At 43.0% G+C, this 16,214-nt stretch overlaps 1 protein-coding gene across 1 annotated transcript in view; it reads left to right on the top strand.

Annotated features, from left to right (window-relative positions):
- Nucleotides 1–201: 201 nt before the first annotated feature.
- PKIG (cAMP-dependent protein kinase inhibitor gamma) overlaps nt 202–16,214 on the top strand; it is a 28,263-nt gene continuing 12,250 nt past the window's right edge. Inside the window, exon 1 of the mRNA XM_081947013.1 lies at nt 202–259. The gene's annotated coding sequence lies outside the window, so the exon portion shown is untranslated. The remainder of the gene's footprint in view (nt 260–16,214) is intronic.

Here is a 16,214-nt window from a genome sequence, read left to right as displayed (position 1 = left end):
CATTTAAAAAACAGATGTTTGTGCAATTTAGGATCACAGAGCAGTTTTTCTTGGGAAGTAACAGACTATACATGGAATGAAATCCCAAGGGATGGGAAAAAACAGCAGTATCTTGCCTCTCCTCCATAGTTTATCATTTCAATACAGATTACTACAGCTATAAATAGCTAGTTGAGAGTAAACATTTGCCTTGGTCTTCAGTGCAGTTTTCAAAGAATCATGTTTTCTCTTTGCACGTCCACACTTCAGAGACCAAGAGGTACAAACCCCAATAGTTAAAGATAATATGCTTTTAAAGATACTTTTGTACAGTTGAAAATTATTTGGAGAGTTCTCAATTTTGAAACCAATTTCGGTTTGCTGGCTGACAAGAATAATAAAATAGCAACTTCCCAGTGTTTTTATTTTGCCTTTAAGAAAGTTTCCAGGCAACTGGTAACCTAAAAAAGTATTGAACTATAGTTTTCATCATCTCATGTTTTATTTTTAACGGAGAAATAGTAATTTGTTACTCTTTGTCATCTTTGTAAGTACAGACAGACAAAACAGTCAGACAATCTTTTAAATTAATAAACTCTAAATAAGGCTCCAGGGCAGTGTTTCCCAACCTTGGCAACTTTAATATACGCTGGATTTCAATTCCTAAAATTCCCCAGTGAGAGTGGCTGAGTGGAAATTCTAGGAATTATAGTCTACATGTCTTAAGTTGCCAAGTTTGAAAAACTCTGCTCCAAGACATTACTGTTGGCTGAGGAATTCTGGGAGTTAAAGTCCAGATATCTTAAAGTTGTCAAGGTTGAGAAACATTAATTTGTTCTTGCATCCCTTTTGTTAAAAAGAAAAGTAACCTGCCTGACCTAGAGAAAGTTGCTGGTACTTTTTTTTAAAGGAAAGAAAAAAATGCAGGTTTATTAGAATCAAGTATTATAAACCGCCTAGTGTTATATGAATTTTGGAAATTCCTTGAAACAAAATATTATGCATTCCCTGCAATTTAAATCTATACTCATTCCCAGAGCACTCACTGAACTTTAAGAATAACTGTAGTGACTGAATTTGCACTTATAATATGGTTTATTTGGCTTTGACTTGTGTGAACCCAACAATCATGGTTTGTTAAGCATATATTATCGCTTAATTATACTAACCCAGCCAACTATAATTGATTCAGCAAGCCAGAATTAAATAAACCATTATGTTAACCTGTCAAAGGCCATCTAGTGAATTCTGCAGTGGTTCATATAGAGAAGACTAAGTGCCTGTAAGATGGCATCTAATAAATCACAAGTTTTATGCTCTGTGTTTTGAATCTAATGATAGTTAGATTGCCCCCAGATTTAATACTGTGGCTTCTAAGTAGGCAGACTATTCCATGTTTATTCAGCACCTATATCTCAAGAAATATAAGTTAAAGAGTAAAATATACTCTAAATATTTCTGTTAAAAGACTGGCTTGTGGTAAACAGTTGGTGTGATGTTTCATGTAACATCAAGCTGATTACATTTTTGCATCAATAGTTTAAGTAGCAGTTACACAATGGAGTTGTATGTGCCTGTTGGGCTAATATATCTCCACGTGGAAAGTGATAATCAAATTTTCTAACATCTAAGCCACATTCTAGTTTTGTTGAGTCATAATTCACATGCATTTGACCCAAAGAAGGACATTCCTGCAGAAGTAGGTCTGCGCCTAAAAATTTGGTGAGTCCATTAAGTCGGAAGCTTTGTTGAATTAAAGAGAAAATTGGAGGAAGGATGTTTCAGTGCACACAGCTGTTGGGAGATGAGGTTACAATGCAGCTAAACAAAGCAGAGGAAATAGATCCCTCCTGTGTACAGTGAGATGGAAGCAAGCAAGAAGCTCTTTGACATCATCCAGACTGAGCATTGGATTACAACAAACAAGACTTACTGACAAAGGAGTAAGGAAACGCCTCCTAAACTCTAGAAAGGGCAGCTTCATCAATCTGCGTGTAGAAACAGAAGCAGCAAGTCTAAAGCAAGAATACATCTAGGAATGCTGGCTATTTGCCATCATATGCACACATGTGGGACTGAACTGTATCTGATCCTTGAATTTTAAGAGACTTTAACTTGTTGGCTCGAGAGCTGCTGAAGCCATTTCTGTGAGTAAAGTTGTGCAGCATGCTAAACTATGCTTGATAACAGCTGTAGAAATGAGTTTTACCTCACAGAGTTAAGGGAGTTATATTGAAAGGACAGCCAAATTCTAATAGAGGCATGTTGGACTGATGATATCAAGTCCTCAGGATATTTCTTTCAAATGTATTGTTGTACTTTTTCTATAATATTTATGCTGGCCTCTTACTAACAAATTTTAATTAGGGAGAAGTTTTTGCTTCCTACTAGAAATCATATATTATAGGAACAAATTTGAAAAAAATATATGAAGCATTTCTTGGGGAAAATGCAGCAGATTAAAGTTATTAGAAAATTTGTCTTTTTCAGAAATAGCAGTGATATTTCTCATTGTAGTGATCTGTATACAACTGCTTGGCTCTAAAGATTATTGTATTCTGCTGATGAAGGAACTGGAAAAAAGAGAACCTATTAATTGTTATCTCAATGATGTCACTAATGATTGTTTGATTCATTTATTGTATTAATATATAATCAGTTAATATTAATATGTACCATTTAAATTCTTTTTCTAATTAACAGTGTATTACATAAACCCAAGATTTTGCGTTGATTATCCTTACAATTATAGTAAAGCATTGAACAATATCAATGAAATAATAATTTGGAATATGTTTGCTAATGTTTAATAACAAACATTTGAGTTTTGAAATACTGATTATATGATCAAACACTGTTTAATGTCCAAAACAGAAATGGAAAATATGAAATGATAAATTGGCAAAGCACTATTACAAACTCATGTATACTATGAACTTGTCTCACACATAAATCATTGATTCCTCTGTAATCAACTATTGCAAATTCTAAATTGGGAAATATTCTCAGCCTGTATCGGAAGGATTTCCGACTTATATTTTTTAGGGGGTAAATTAAAAATGTTCTGCATTCAGAATGTGGTTTCATACAGTAAAGTGTAGCTGCAGTAACATGGTCCTATTCTTTTACTTTTTTAAAACGGGTATAACTAACTTGAATAATCCAGGCCAAATATTATTAAATGATAGATGGAACAGGCAAGGGATTAGAATCATTACAAAAAACAAACAACCCCAGGCAGACATCCATTTTATCATAAACGTGTCTTTAACTGAAAGATACTTTGTCCTAAATTGTGCTATTTTCTGCTGACCTTTTTAATGAAGCAGTTTCTCTAATATATAACTATAATCAGACTGTAATTACACAGTCACACACACACCATAAAGGCATTGATCAAATTACTGAAAAGCATAAGGGCAAATGGCAAAATATACATCATAATGCAACCTGTGCCATTTACATAGTTGTGTATGAGATATCATGAAAGAAATACAAATGGGTGGAGATATCATTTTGGCATCATTCTGTCTGGGTGTGAATGTCTCTGCTCAAAAACCATTTTTCTTTTCAGTTCAATGGAACATGCAACCTACTGTTCAGTGTATTTTATCTAGAAATCTATTGCTTAACATTTGATGCAGATCTATATTGCATAATAAGTCATTTTTACTTTCCCCAAGATGTCTACAGTTCTCCTATATTAGAAAGATTTATCTAAGAAAAAAATTTCCACCCAAAATGCAGTTATGGCCTAAAGTTATATTAATGTTCATTCTGAAAATTTCAACACAAAATAATGCATCCTTAGAACAATTTAAGGCTTGAATTCTTGAGCAACAGTTGCAATCATCTATTATTCTATGTTTTCTGAAATGATCAATATATGTAAAACAAAAAAATATTCTTCACTTTTTAAGATGAAAATAAATTAAATTATTAAAGTAAATTGTCATAATTTCACAATCATAGAGCCATCAATCTCATTATCTCTCACATAATATAAATAATTACTATGAATTTCATCTATTTCTTATGTAGTATCCTACTGGCTTTAGAGCTGCAACAGATTTTTCCAAAAGTTTTAACAAGTATGGAATTTCAGAAGCAGCAATGGCCTCATGTCCAGATAATAAATGCTTAAATTGAATAAACTGCCAAAAGTACTCCAAGTAAATTAAACTTGATGTCGAGTCCAAGAAATGTTTTAAAAATTTCGGACAGAACTGAATTAGTCCAAGATGAATAATAGTCCCGCATTTTTATATCCAGTCAGTTACAGTAGACCTACCTGGGGGGTACTTATCACCCAAATTTGAAATTCCAGCGATCTGTCTCCCCCCATCCCCACAGTCACATGATCAAATTTCAGGCCTCATTTATGATTGTTTGCAGCAACCAATGGTCACATGACTGCATTGTACAACAATTTTACTGAAAACCGGCATTTATTTCTGGCTTTCAGCAAAGCCTCACTCATAATGATCCATAGTTTCACTCTAAAAACTGTGGCATACACTTGACAAAAGGTCTGCAAAAAGAGGCATAAAATTGAGTTGGTCATGACTGAACCCGTTTTAAGACCATCGTGACTTACAGCTGTAATGAGCAGGTTTTATTACGGTCATAGTTGAGGACTACCTGTATTCCTTAAAATATGTGATATTTTTCATTATATTCCATAGTATGATTCCATAAAGGGACTCATTGGCTAAGACGCTAACCTTGTTGATCGAAAGGTTGGCAGTTCGGTGGTTTGAATCCCTAGCGCCGCATAATGGAGTGAGCTCCAGTTACTTGTCCCAGCTTCTGCCAACCTAGCAGTTCGAAAACACGTAAAAATGCAAATAGAAAAATAGGGACCACTTTGGTGGGCAGGTAACAGCATTCCATGTGCCTTTGGCATTTAGTCATGCCAGCCACATGACCATGGAGATGTCTTTGGACAGCGCTGGCTCTTCAGTTTTGAAACGGAGATGAGCACCACCCCCTAGAGTCAGGAACGACTAGCACATATATGCGAGAGAAACCTTTACCTTTGCCTATAATTCCATAACGTAAAGTTTTACTTTGTTTTCCAACATAATAGTTTCCATATATAACAGGCAGCATTAAATCAGATATTCAACAGATCCCTAATTAAGAAAGGTTTCCAAGATTTCAATGCAATCAAAGTCACTTTCAGGTTGTTCCCCCCCCCCCCCCGGAGTTTCAGCTGACCAAAGCTAAAATAAACACATAATAATAGAACTGCATATGTGGAAAATTAAATCTATCTTTCCCAATATGCAATTTATATAGTGAAACTCTCAAAGGATGTTCCTGTCAAAAAAGTTACTTAACAGCATATAAATTCACTTACAATTATGTGAAGGAATAAAAATAGGAAGAAAATTTAAAATATAAATGAAACTCAGATTTAAATTCATGTAATCAAATTATCTCACCTCTAACTCTCAGAGGAATGCTGAATTATTTAGAACTTCTTTAATTTGTGTAAAATTGGGATATGCTAAAATTTATCATGTTAGAGGTAAAAAGGGAATATTTGTACCAAGATAAATAAAGGAATTAGAGTAAAATCTAAAACGCAAACCCCAATTAGTGTTATGTCTTCTGTATATAAGAGTTTCAGCTCTCCTTTTTAAACATACTGTAATTCAAGGAAGTTAATATACCTAATACTCTTGCTACCTACTGTATTTATCCTCAACAACAGCCCTGTGAGGTGATAAGATGTATCTTTAGCAGGGTCTCTTTTTTAGCAGGGTCTTTGAATCACACAGTGGCTCAGTGCCTAAGACACTGAGCTTGTCGATCAGAAAGGTTGGCAGTTTGGCGGTTTGAATCCGTAGTGCCGCGTAACAGCGGTGAGCTCCGGTTACTTGTCCCAGCTTCTGCCAACCTAGCAGTTTGAAAGCATGTAAAAATGCAAGTAGAAAAATAGGAACCACCTTTGGTGGGAAGGTAACAGCGTTCCTTGTGCCTTCAGTGTTTAGTCATGCCGGCCACATGACTACAGAGACGTTTTCAGACAGCGCTGGCTCTTCGGCTTTGAAATGGAGATGAGCACTGCCCCCTAGAGTTGGGAATGACTAGCACATATGTGCAAGGGGAGCCTTAACCTTTACCTTTTTTTTACTGCATACATTTTCAAAACGATGTGGATGTGTGAGAAATTTGTTCCATCTCAATTTTATATGAATATACTCATTTTAAACTTCTGAATGCAAGGCATACTGAAATCCATTTTCACTGCAGTTCACATCTCAAGACATCTTAAGAAAAGCCCTTACAAATAAACATACATATTACTGGAAGAATATGTTGGAACAGATGACATTTAATCACAAAATATTCCACAATGAATATTCTTTAGCATCTTTTGAGCATGTTGTCATGATAAATGACCCCAAAAGAGAGGGAGGGTCATGTCTGTTCCTCAAAGATTCTGGGAACTGTAGTTCTATGCAGGCAATAAAGCTTCAAAAGAGAGGTCATGTCTATTAAATCAGTTTATATCATAAATCCTTCATAATGAAATGAGCACCTTGAAAGGCATTGGTTACCAGTTTGCTTCTGGGTCCAACTCAAAATGATCATTATGTTTAAAGCCCTTTATGTCATGGATCCAGGGTATCTGAGGAACCATCTCACTCCAATGGGGTTAGCCTGCCCCAGTCATTCCAGCAGAAGGGACTTACTGTAGATCGTCTGCTAATCATCTGCTAAGGAATTTCAGCTAGTGTGAGTGAGGAATAGAGCTTGTTCCACTGTGGCCCCCACCTTGTAAAACATTCTATTTTTGGAGGTGAGATCTGTTCCCACCTTCCTGGCCTTCCAGAGCGGTCTAAAAACTTGTTTTTGCCTGTTGGCTTGGTGCCCTGATAGCAGCATTCCTTGCTGGAGATGGTTGACACAATAAGACCACCTCTCAACCCCATGCCATCCATCTTCTTCTTAGGTAGCATTTTTAATTGTAATTGTGTGTGTGTGTGTACACACACACACACACACACACACTTTTGTCATTTGTAAGCCTCCCTGAGTCACCTTATCAGTGAGATGCGTGCACATTAAATAAATAAATAAAGTGAATGAGATTATTATGGGGTTTATTCACACTGTTGCACAAGTTTATGCTAACTAGTAATTCAACTTGGTTCGCCACATGAAAGGATATCCTTTCTGGAACAAACAGTAGCTCATACAGCATTTGCTTAGCAGCTGCACTTTAAAACATCTGGACTGACATCATTGTTGTAACTCAGATAATAATCCTTACAACCTTCAATTACAATTTATATCAAAATTATATTCCTTTACAGAATGACTTGTGGTATCTTTATAGATATATTTATATAATCTATTTTGCACCAATATGGAAATAGTTTACTATTGTCTTCTTCTCTATGGTCTTTATATTTCCATTCTAGTCTTCAGGTCTGGCATTTATTGACTGTCTTCCATCTAAGTATTGCTTAGATCCAATCTTGCCTAAGGCTAATGCTTAGTGTTGATATACTATAGGTCAATTAATATATGTACATTTATGAAATATAAAATTTGGTTTCTGGGTTATAGAAAATTATAGAAAATTATTAATCACTTGTATTTTTGTATTTTTTACTTGTATTTTTTTAATTACTTGAAGCAAACAAAGTAATAGCCAAAAGTCAACATGGATTTGTCAAAAACAGATCATGCCAGACTAATCTTATTGCATTCTTTGATAATGTGACAAAATTAGTGGACCAGAGGAATGCCGTTGATATAGTTTACTTGGACTTCAGTAAGGCTTTTGATAAGGTAGACCATAACCTACTACTAGATAAAGTAGAAGAATGTGGGTTAGATAGCATCACCACCAGATGGATACGTAACTGGCTGACCAACCGCACTCAATGTGTAGTCCTCAATGGAACTGCATCTACATGGAGGGAAGTATACAGTGGAATACCCCAAGGCTCTGTTTTAGGCCCAGTACTCTTCAACATCTTCATCAATGATTTGGATGAGGGAATAAATGGGGAACTCATCAAATTTGCAGATGACACCAAGCTGGCAGGAATAGCCAACACTCCAGAAGATAGGCTTAAGATACAGAAGGATCTTGACAAACTTGAACATTGGGCACTATCTAATAAAATGAAATTCAATGGTGAAAAGAGTAAGGTTCTACATTTAGGCAACAAAAACGGAATGCACAGGTATAGGTGGTACCATGCTCAATAGTAGTAACTGTGAGAGGGATCTTGGAGTTCTAGTGGACAACCATTTAAATATGAGCCAGCAGTGTGCAGCAGCTGCTAAAAAAGCCAACACAGTTCTAAGCTGCATCAACAGGGGGATAGAATCAAGATCATGTGAAGTGTTAATACCACTTTATAATGCCTTGGTAAGGCCACACTTGGAATACTGCATTCAGTTCTGGTCGCCACGATGTAGAAAAGATGTGGAGACTCTAGAAAGAGTGCAGAGAAGAGCAACAAAGATGATTAGGGGACTGGAGACTAAAACATATGAAGAACGGTTGCAGGAACTGGGTATGTCTAGCTTAAGAGAAAAAAGGACTAGGGGAGACATGATAGCAGTGTTCCAATATCTCAGGGGTTGCCACAAAGAAGAGGGAGTCAAGCTATTCTCCAAAGCACCTGAAGGCAGGACAAGAAGCAATGGGTGGAAACTAATCAAGGAGAGAAGCAACTTAGAACTGAGGAGAAATTTCTTGACAGTTAGAACAATTAATCAGTGGAACAGCTTACCTCCAGAAGTTGTGAATGCCCCAACACTGGAAGTCTTTAAGAAGATGTTGGATAGCCATTTGTCTGGAACGGTATAGGGTTTCCTGCCTAGGCAGGGGGTTGGACTAGAAGACCTCCAAGGTCCCTTCCAACTCTACTATTGTATTGTATTGTATTGTAGGGCATAGACCCGTGATGGCAAACCTATGGCACGCGAAGCCATATTTGGTGGAACGCCAGCCGTCAGCTCTGGCGCACATGTGCACGCTGGCCAACTGAGTTTTTGCCCTTCCGGAGGGCTGCAGGAAGCTATTTTCACCCTCCCCAGGCTTCAGGAAAGCCCCCAGAGCCTGGGGAGAGGTCGTGCATGCATGTGCACAGGGGGGGGGGAATTGAGTGTGAGTGCGCACACACTTTTGGCACACAGTAAGAAAAAGGTTCGCCATCACTGCCATAAACTAAACTCTATAATGGTGGATTTTGCATGGTGGTACATTTACTAAAAGGCCCCAAGGAGTATGTCTCTTGGGTTATTGATTTTAACAGGCCTTATAGCCTGAAACTAGTCATGACTAATCTCATGGAAAATCTGCTAAATGTATGGTGAGTTACTTTGAACTCAATAGACATACAGTCCTTAACCCTAAGAATTAAAAGGCCCTTATCTACATAACAGCCCCTTGGACAGATTGGGAACTAAAGCTGAGATAAATCTGTCAACTTTATCCCAGAGAAGACCTATTATAGCCACAGAAGACAGAAACCTAGGCATCATCTTAGAGAAGTTTCCTATACCCTAGCTTTACTCAGATGTGTTGGATTATAGCTGTCATCATCTCCAAACGCTGCTACAGTGTCTGGTAGGCCTTGTAGCCCAAGGCATCTGAATGGCAATAGGTTATCTGGTGACTATGAATCCAGGTTTTTCTTCAGTGGAAAACAAAACGCTTTACTCTCTTGGATTTCTGGAACCATTTATAATTAGTGTGTTAATGAAGTCTGCTCATTTCCCCCCAAGATCTTTTGATTCTTCTTCAGTCCTGGGGAATAGTTTCCTTTTCAATCCTCTTTAATTTCTCTGGTTTCCCTTGAATGTAAATATATTTTCTTTATAAATAGGCACAGAAGTACCAGTCAGGATTTGTAAAGAAACTGGAAAGAGTGAAAATCCATATGAGAGACATACACATAAATATGCACATGCATACTTTTTCACAAAGATAAGTACCTGACCACCAGAAGTAATTCAAGGCAGAAGAAAAGTGTATGCACTTTAAGACAAAACATATTTTGATATTTCTTGATTCTGGTGTTTATAGTATAGATGATTTTTTTAAAAATGACTGGATCTTTGTAATGTGCAACAAAGCTAAGTCCAGTGCATAATATTTGTACTAAGAATCATATGTAACAAAATCTCACATGTTTTAAAACATACTTATTCAACATGTGAAAAGGGTGTTAACTGCTACTTTTCTCTATTGTAAAAGGTACACAGGAAAAGAAAATGTGGATAGGGATCAGTTGTGATACACAGCATGAATTTGGAAAGAGCTGAAGTTCACTGGAGTTCCTTTATTTGTCACATCAACACAGCCTATCCCAATCAGTGTCCTTCCAAATATGTCCTATTAGAAGCCTAGAAGATGGATGGATTATGTGCCATCAAAAGATACATTCATCAGTTCTGTAATTGATTGAGTTCATCCATCATGCTGCAGAAGTTCCATAATCTTTGCCAAATATGGCTTAACCTTGTGGACTGGGAACTTTGGGAAATGAATGACCGTTGTCTTACCTGAACGGTCGTTCTCATGGCGCTGCGGAGAGTCCAAGGATGGGTTAACACAGCCTGTTTGCCCATGGACTGAGTAGATTCTTCCCCTCTGGCCACGCCTCCTTTGCCTCTTCTGGCTCAGTTTTAAAAACGAGGTCTTGTCCGACGAAGACGTCCTCAGCTCACACCTGTGTAAAGATACAATCTCAGAGCTAAACAATTACCCTGGGTGGGTCTTGGACTCTCCGCAGCGCCATGAGAACGACCGTTCAGGTAAGAAAACGGTCATTCTCCATAGCGCTGCTTGGAGAGTCCAAGGAAGGGACATGCCCAAGCTATGGTGTCCCAGGGCGGGAAGAAGAGACATTGTCCGGAGCCTCAATAACTTTCTGTAATACTCTACGTCCAAACGAGGCTTCGGCAGAGGCAAAGGAATCGATCTTGTAGTTTCTAATGAAAGCCATGGGAGACGCCCACGTGGCCGCTCTGCAAATGTCCAGAATAGATGCTTGAGTTGCCCAGGCCGCGGTCGTGGCCGCACTTCTGGTGGAGTGTGCCGTTACACGAGGTGGAACCGGCTTGCCCTGAAGGTCATATGTCATCTTAATGCAAGCCCGCAGCCACCGACCTATGGTTGAGGATGACACCTTGCGACCCAGCGAGCCTGGCTGAAAAGACACAAAGAAGGCCTCGGAGTGCCTGATGTCCTTAGTTCGTTTCAGGTAAATGCGGACTGCCCTTCGCACGTCCAATTTGTGCCACCTGCACTCCTTGGAGTGTTGAGGGCTGGGACAGAAATTCGGGAGGATAACCTCCTGAGACCTGTGAAAATGAGAATTCACCTTCGGCATGAAGGTGGGGTCTAACCGTAGGATGACCCTGTCTGGGTGAATGATGCACAGTTCTTCCTTGGCCGAGAAGGCCGCAATCTCAGATACCCTTCTGGCTGAAGTAATGGCTATGAGGAAGGCAGTCTTAAGAGTCAGATGTCGAAGAGAGACCTTCCTCAAGGGTTCGAAGGGAGCCGCTGTCAATGCCTGCAGGACAAAGGGTAGGTTCCAGGTCGGGTACCTGTGCACCACCTGGGGTCGAATGTTGTAGGCCCCCTTCAAAAAGCTCTTGACCTGAGGATGGTGACTCAGGGATTGAAGTTGGTGTCTGGCTAAGATGGTGGATAATGCAGCAACCTGGCGCCTGAGAGTGGCTGGCGCCAGTCCTTTGTCCAAGCCCTCTTGTAGGAAGTCCAACAACTGAGGGATGGACACTTCCACCCTGTCAATGTCCCGTTGGTTGCACCAGGAAGAAAAGGCAGCCCAAGTCGCGTCGTAAATGCGAGTAGTGGCCGGACGTCTGGAAGCTTCGATAGTTTTAATGACGTTGTCTGAGAGGCTCTGGTCTTTCAGAAGCTGCCCCTCAAGTGCCAGACAGCTAACTGCAACCATTGGGGCTCTGGATGGTTGATGGCCCCCTGACGCAAGGATACCTGGTCTGGAGGAATTTTCCACGGTTGTTCCACAGACAGATCGATCAGGTCCGTGAACCAGGATCTCCTGGGCCAATGTGGAGCCACCAGAATGAGCTCCGCCCCCTCCTTCAGCAGCTTGTAGATCACCTGCGGGATCAGAGGGAGGGGCGGAAACGCGTAAAGAAGACCTGGAGGCCATTTGGACCTCAGGGCATCCGTCCCCTCCGCTTGTGTTGACTTGTAGCGGGAGAAGAACCGCTGGAGCTGTGTGTTTGCCGCCGTGGCAAACAGGTCGACCTGTGGGAGACCGAACCTCCTTACCACCTGTGCGAACAGGTCCGGATGAAGTTGCCACTCCGAGTTGTCGATGGTCTGACGGCTCAACCAATCCGCACTCACGTTGCTGGTTCCGGAGATGTGATCCGCCCTCAGCGACGCTAAGTGGATCTCTGCCCATCGTCCTATGGCCTCCGCCTCTGACATGAGTTTTTTGGAGTGGGTCCCTCCTTGCCGGTTCACGTGAGCCTTTGTGGCCACATTGTCGGTCAGTAGCAGAACGTGGTGCCCCTTCAGCTGTTCTGCAAATCTCCTCAGCGCAAGCCGGGCCGCCCTGAGTTCTAGCCAATTGATGCTCCGGGCTGCCTCCGCGCTGGACCACCTGCCTTGCGCCAACTGACCTTGGCAATGCGCCCCCCAACCGTAGAGACTGGCGTCGGTCGTTACCACGATCCTGTCGGGTTCTCTGAATAGGCAACCCTTCTCCACTGCTCGAGACTGCCACCAACTCAGAGACCGAGTCACTCTTGGTGGGATGTGAACTTTCCTGGTGGAGTTGCTGATCTTTGCTCTTTGCATAGGAAGCAAGAACCATTGCAGTTCCCTTGCATGAAGCCGTGCCCAGGGAACTATGTTGAGGCAAGAAATCATGATCCCTAAAAGTTGGGATAGCTGCACTACCTGCCAGGACCTGTTCCTGCGACACAACCGGATTCTGCTCCTGAGGTTGCGGATTCTTTCCGGAGACAGGGACACCTGGCAAGATACTGAGTCTATTATGGCTCCCAGGTGTTGTATGCGTGTGGCAGGAGTCAAGTTGCTTTTTTCCACGTTTACGGAAAAACCGTGGTCCTGTAAGGTGTGTACTGTGATGTTTACATCTCTCACCGCTTGCTGATGAGTCCTTGAGTGGATGATGATGTCGTCCAGATAGCACTCCAGGCGGACTGGAAGCTTGCGCAGGTGGGCCGCCACAGCTGCAAGAAGCTTTGTGAATGTTCTGGGTGCAGAAGAAAGTCCGAACGGAAGCGCCCTGTATTGGAAGTGCTTTCCGTTGTAACACAAGCGCAGGAACTTCCTGTGTGCGGGATGGATGGGCACATGCAGATACGCCTCCTTGAGATCGATGGAGGTGAGCAGATCCCCTTGTCGCATGCAGCTTAGGATCGACTGAAGAGACTGCATTTTGAAGCGCTTGTAGGCCAGATGTCTGTTTAGGCGCTTCAGATCTAAAATGGCCCTCCACCCCCCTGAACTCTTGGGGACCAGGAAGAGAATGGAGTAGAACCCCCTTCCTTCCTGTTCTGGAGGAACTGACTCTATTGCGTTGAACTGCAGAAGATGATCTATTTCTGCCTGCATGAGAGCCCTCTTTACAGGGTTCTTGGATAGTGGGCAGCGAACAAAGGTTCGTGGAGGGAAGGATAGAAACTCCAAGGTAAGACCCCTCCTGATGGTGTTTAAGACCCACTTGTCCGAGGTTGTTTCCTCCCAACGGTCTGCATAGAATTGCAGGCGGCCCCCGATGGGAGGAGACCCCAGACGGTCACTTCCCACGTCTAAACTGACGGTTGTGGGAGCCCCCACGAAAGGGCTTCCGAAAGGACCCTTGATTGGATTGTCTGCCCCTGGAAGAAAAGTTGTTTCGTTCCTGGGACCTGTCAGAGGACTGGTTAAACTGTCTCTGGGAGGAATAGGAAGAGGTGGAGGCCTGGGCACCTTCCTGTGCCCGAAAGGCCTGTTTCCTGAACGAGCCCTGACCTTTCCTGTCATGCTTCCTGAAGGTGGAAGGGAGAATCTTCCTCTTATCCTTAGTCTCAATTAGGAATTTCTCTAGGGAATCCCCAAAGAGGTTGACCCCTTTGAATGGAGCTGCAGCCAGCTTCCACTTCGCCTTCATGTCCGCCTGCCAGTGCCGGAGCCAAAGCAGGCAGCGAGAAGTGATGTTAGACGCTAGTGCCCTGGAGGCGAATTTCGCTGCATGCAGGGATGCATCAGAGGCATATTCCACAGCCGTAATGATCTTGTTAAGATCATGTCGCCAACGAGATGCTTCAAATGGGGGCTGAGATCTGAGTTGGCGCAGCCATAATAGGGATGCCCTCGTAAAGAACGAGGCAGAAGTGGAGGTTTTGATCGCCCAGGCAGCCGCCTGGTGCGTTTTAAGACAAGCCTTTTCTGCCCTCTTATCCTCTGCCTTTAACCCTTCTAATAACTCGGCCGGGAGATTAGAATTAGAGGTCAGAGAGACCACAGGGGCATCCACTTCTGGAGGTTTCAATACATCCTCCAGCCTAGGTTCTAAGGGGTACAGTGATTTGTCTGCGCCACTGGGGTTGGCCAGGGTACCTGGCTGCGCCCATTGGCGTTGGATAACTTCCATGAACATGTCAGGGACTGGTATCAGTTCTGGGTCAGGGGTTGTTTCGCTGAACAGCCCTGCCATGAGGTCTTGGGAAGTAGAGGGGACTTCCTTGTCCTTAGGTTTGGCACCAAGCTCAGTAGAGGCTCTGGCCTTGTGTAAAATGGCCTTGAATAAGGATGGCTTAAAGAGACCAGTGAAGGAGGGCTTGTCTGGAGGCATATCCTCATCCTCCGAGAGAGCAAATTCCTCAGCAGTCTCCTCCTCCCACGTAGACACCTCTGTGGTGATAGAAGTGCCCGGGGAATCGAGGACTCTGGCCCTCTTTTCCCCCAGGGGGCGAACAGGCCTAGAGGCCTTGCCACCCCTGCCTTCCTGTAGCCTCATGGCCTCTACCACACCCTGGGAAATAGCCTGCGTAATGAGATCCCTCATTTCTGCTGACATAGCTGGGCCCTTGTCCTCTACAGGCCTGGATTGGTCATAGGCCTGTCCCCTGGCACCCCTAGGAGGATCTCTCTGATCCTCTGCATGAAAACAACATTGAAAGGAGGGGATATCCTCCCTGACTGAAGAGCTAGGAGAACCTGGGTAACCCAGAGAGGCTGCAGGGGATCCTGACATGGAATCCCTATCACAGAAGGATGGAGATCTATCCCCCATTTCCTCCCCCTGCTCTATCTCCCTCTGAATGGGTGGGGAAGGAACTGGCCCAGCCTCACTTGGTAAGGGTGCAGAGGGAACCTGGGGCCTAGCAGACTTGTCCTTTAGGGAGTCCTGCCCCTTGTCCCCTTGACTTTTGGGGGCCTTGCTCCCAGCTGAAGAGTGGGAAGCTTTCCCCCCAGCGCCCTTGTTTCCCTTTCTCCCTTGGCCTGAGGGATCTGGCCTACTGCGCTTTGCAGATGGCCCTGCCAGCTCCTCCCTTCGCTCCAAACCTTCATCAGCCATCCTTGGTTGATCTTGAGTCGAAGAGGTCGCTGCTGAGGGAAGGGCAGTGGACGCTGGCCCGACGGCTCCAGAAGCGTCTGCAGACTCAGATGGGAGGCTGGATCAGGCACCAGGACACTCCTTGCCGCTTCCCCTTAGGTGGCTGGGGAACTTCAGGCTTGCTGGAGACCCAGGCAAGCCCTCGCAATCCTCCGCGGCTGTCTGATTGAGGCGGAGAGGCTCTGCTGCTTGCTGCTGCTTTCCGGTGGGTAAAATGCTCCAAAAAAATGGCCGCCGGCTCTTCTGCGCGCCAAAAGCCTCACTTAAGGTCCAGGCGCTTCCTATTGGCTGCAGCCGAAAAGCGCGCCAAAGCAGCGCTTTTCAAAATGGCCGCCGCTCTCCCGATCGGCAAAAGACGCCGTTTGGAGAAGCAAGGGCTTTTTTAAAAGCCTCCTCTCCAAAGCGACCAGGGAAGCATGGGGATTGCCGTCCTTCCCTGCGCTCGCCAGCAGACACCGGACAAGCGGCCTCGCTTGTTCCCCCAGCTGCGACTAAGCAGCTGTGGAACCGATCGCTGCCTCAGCCTTACTTTTGGAAATCTTCTTCTTGGTAAAAAATAGAAAAAAAGGAAAATAAAATGTCAAAATAATAAAATCTGGGGAAAAATCCTAATAACAACTTAAT

Source organism: Natrix helvetica (genome assembly GCF_964273705.1).
Source record: "Natrix helvetica genome assembly, chromosome: 3".
Classification (NCBI taxonomy): domain Eukaryota; kingdom Metazoa; phylum Chordata; class Lepidosauria; order Squamata; family Natricidae; genus Natrix; species Natrix helvetica.
The sequence above is the reverse complement of the archived record's forward strand: the minus strand, read 5'-3'. Positions and strand labels throughout refer to the sequence as shown.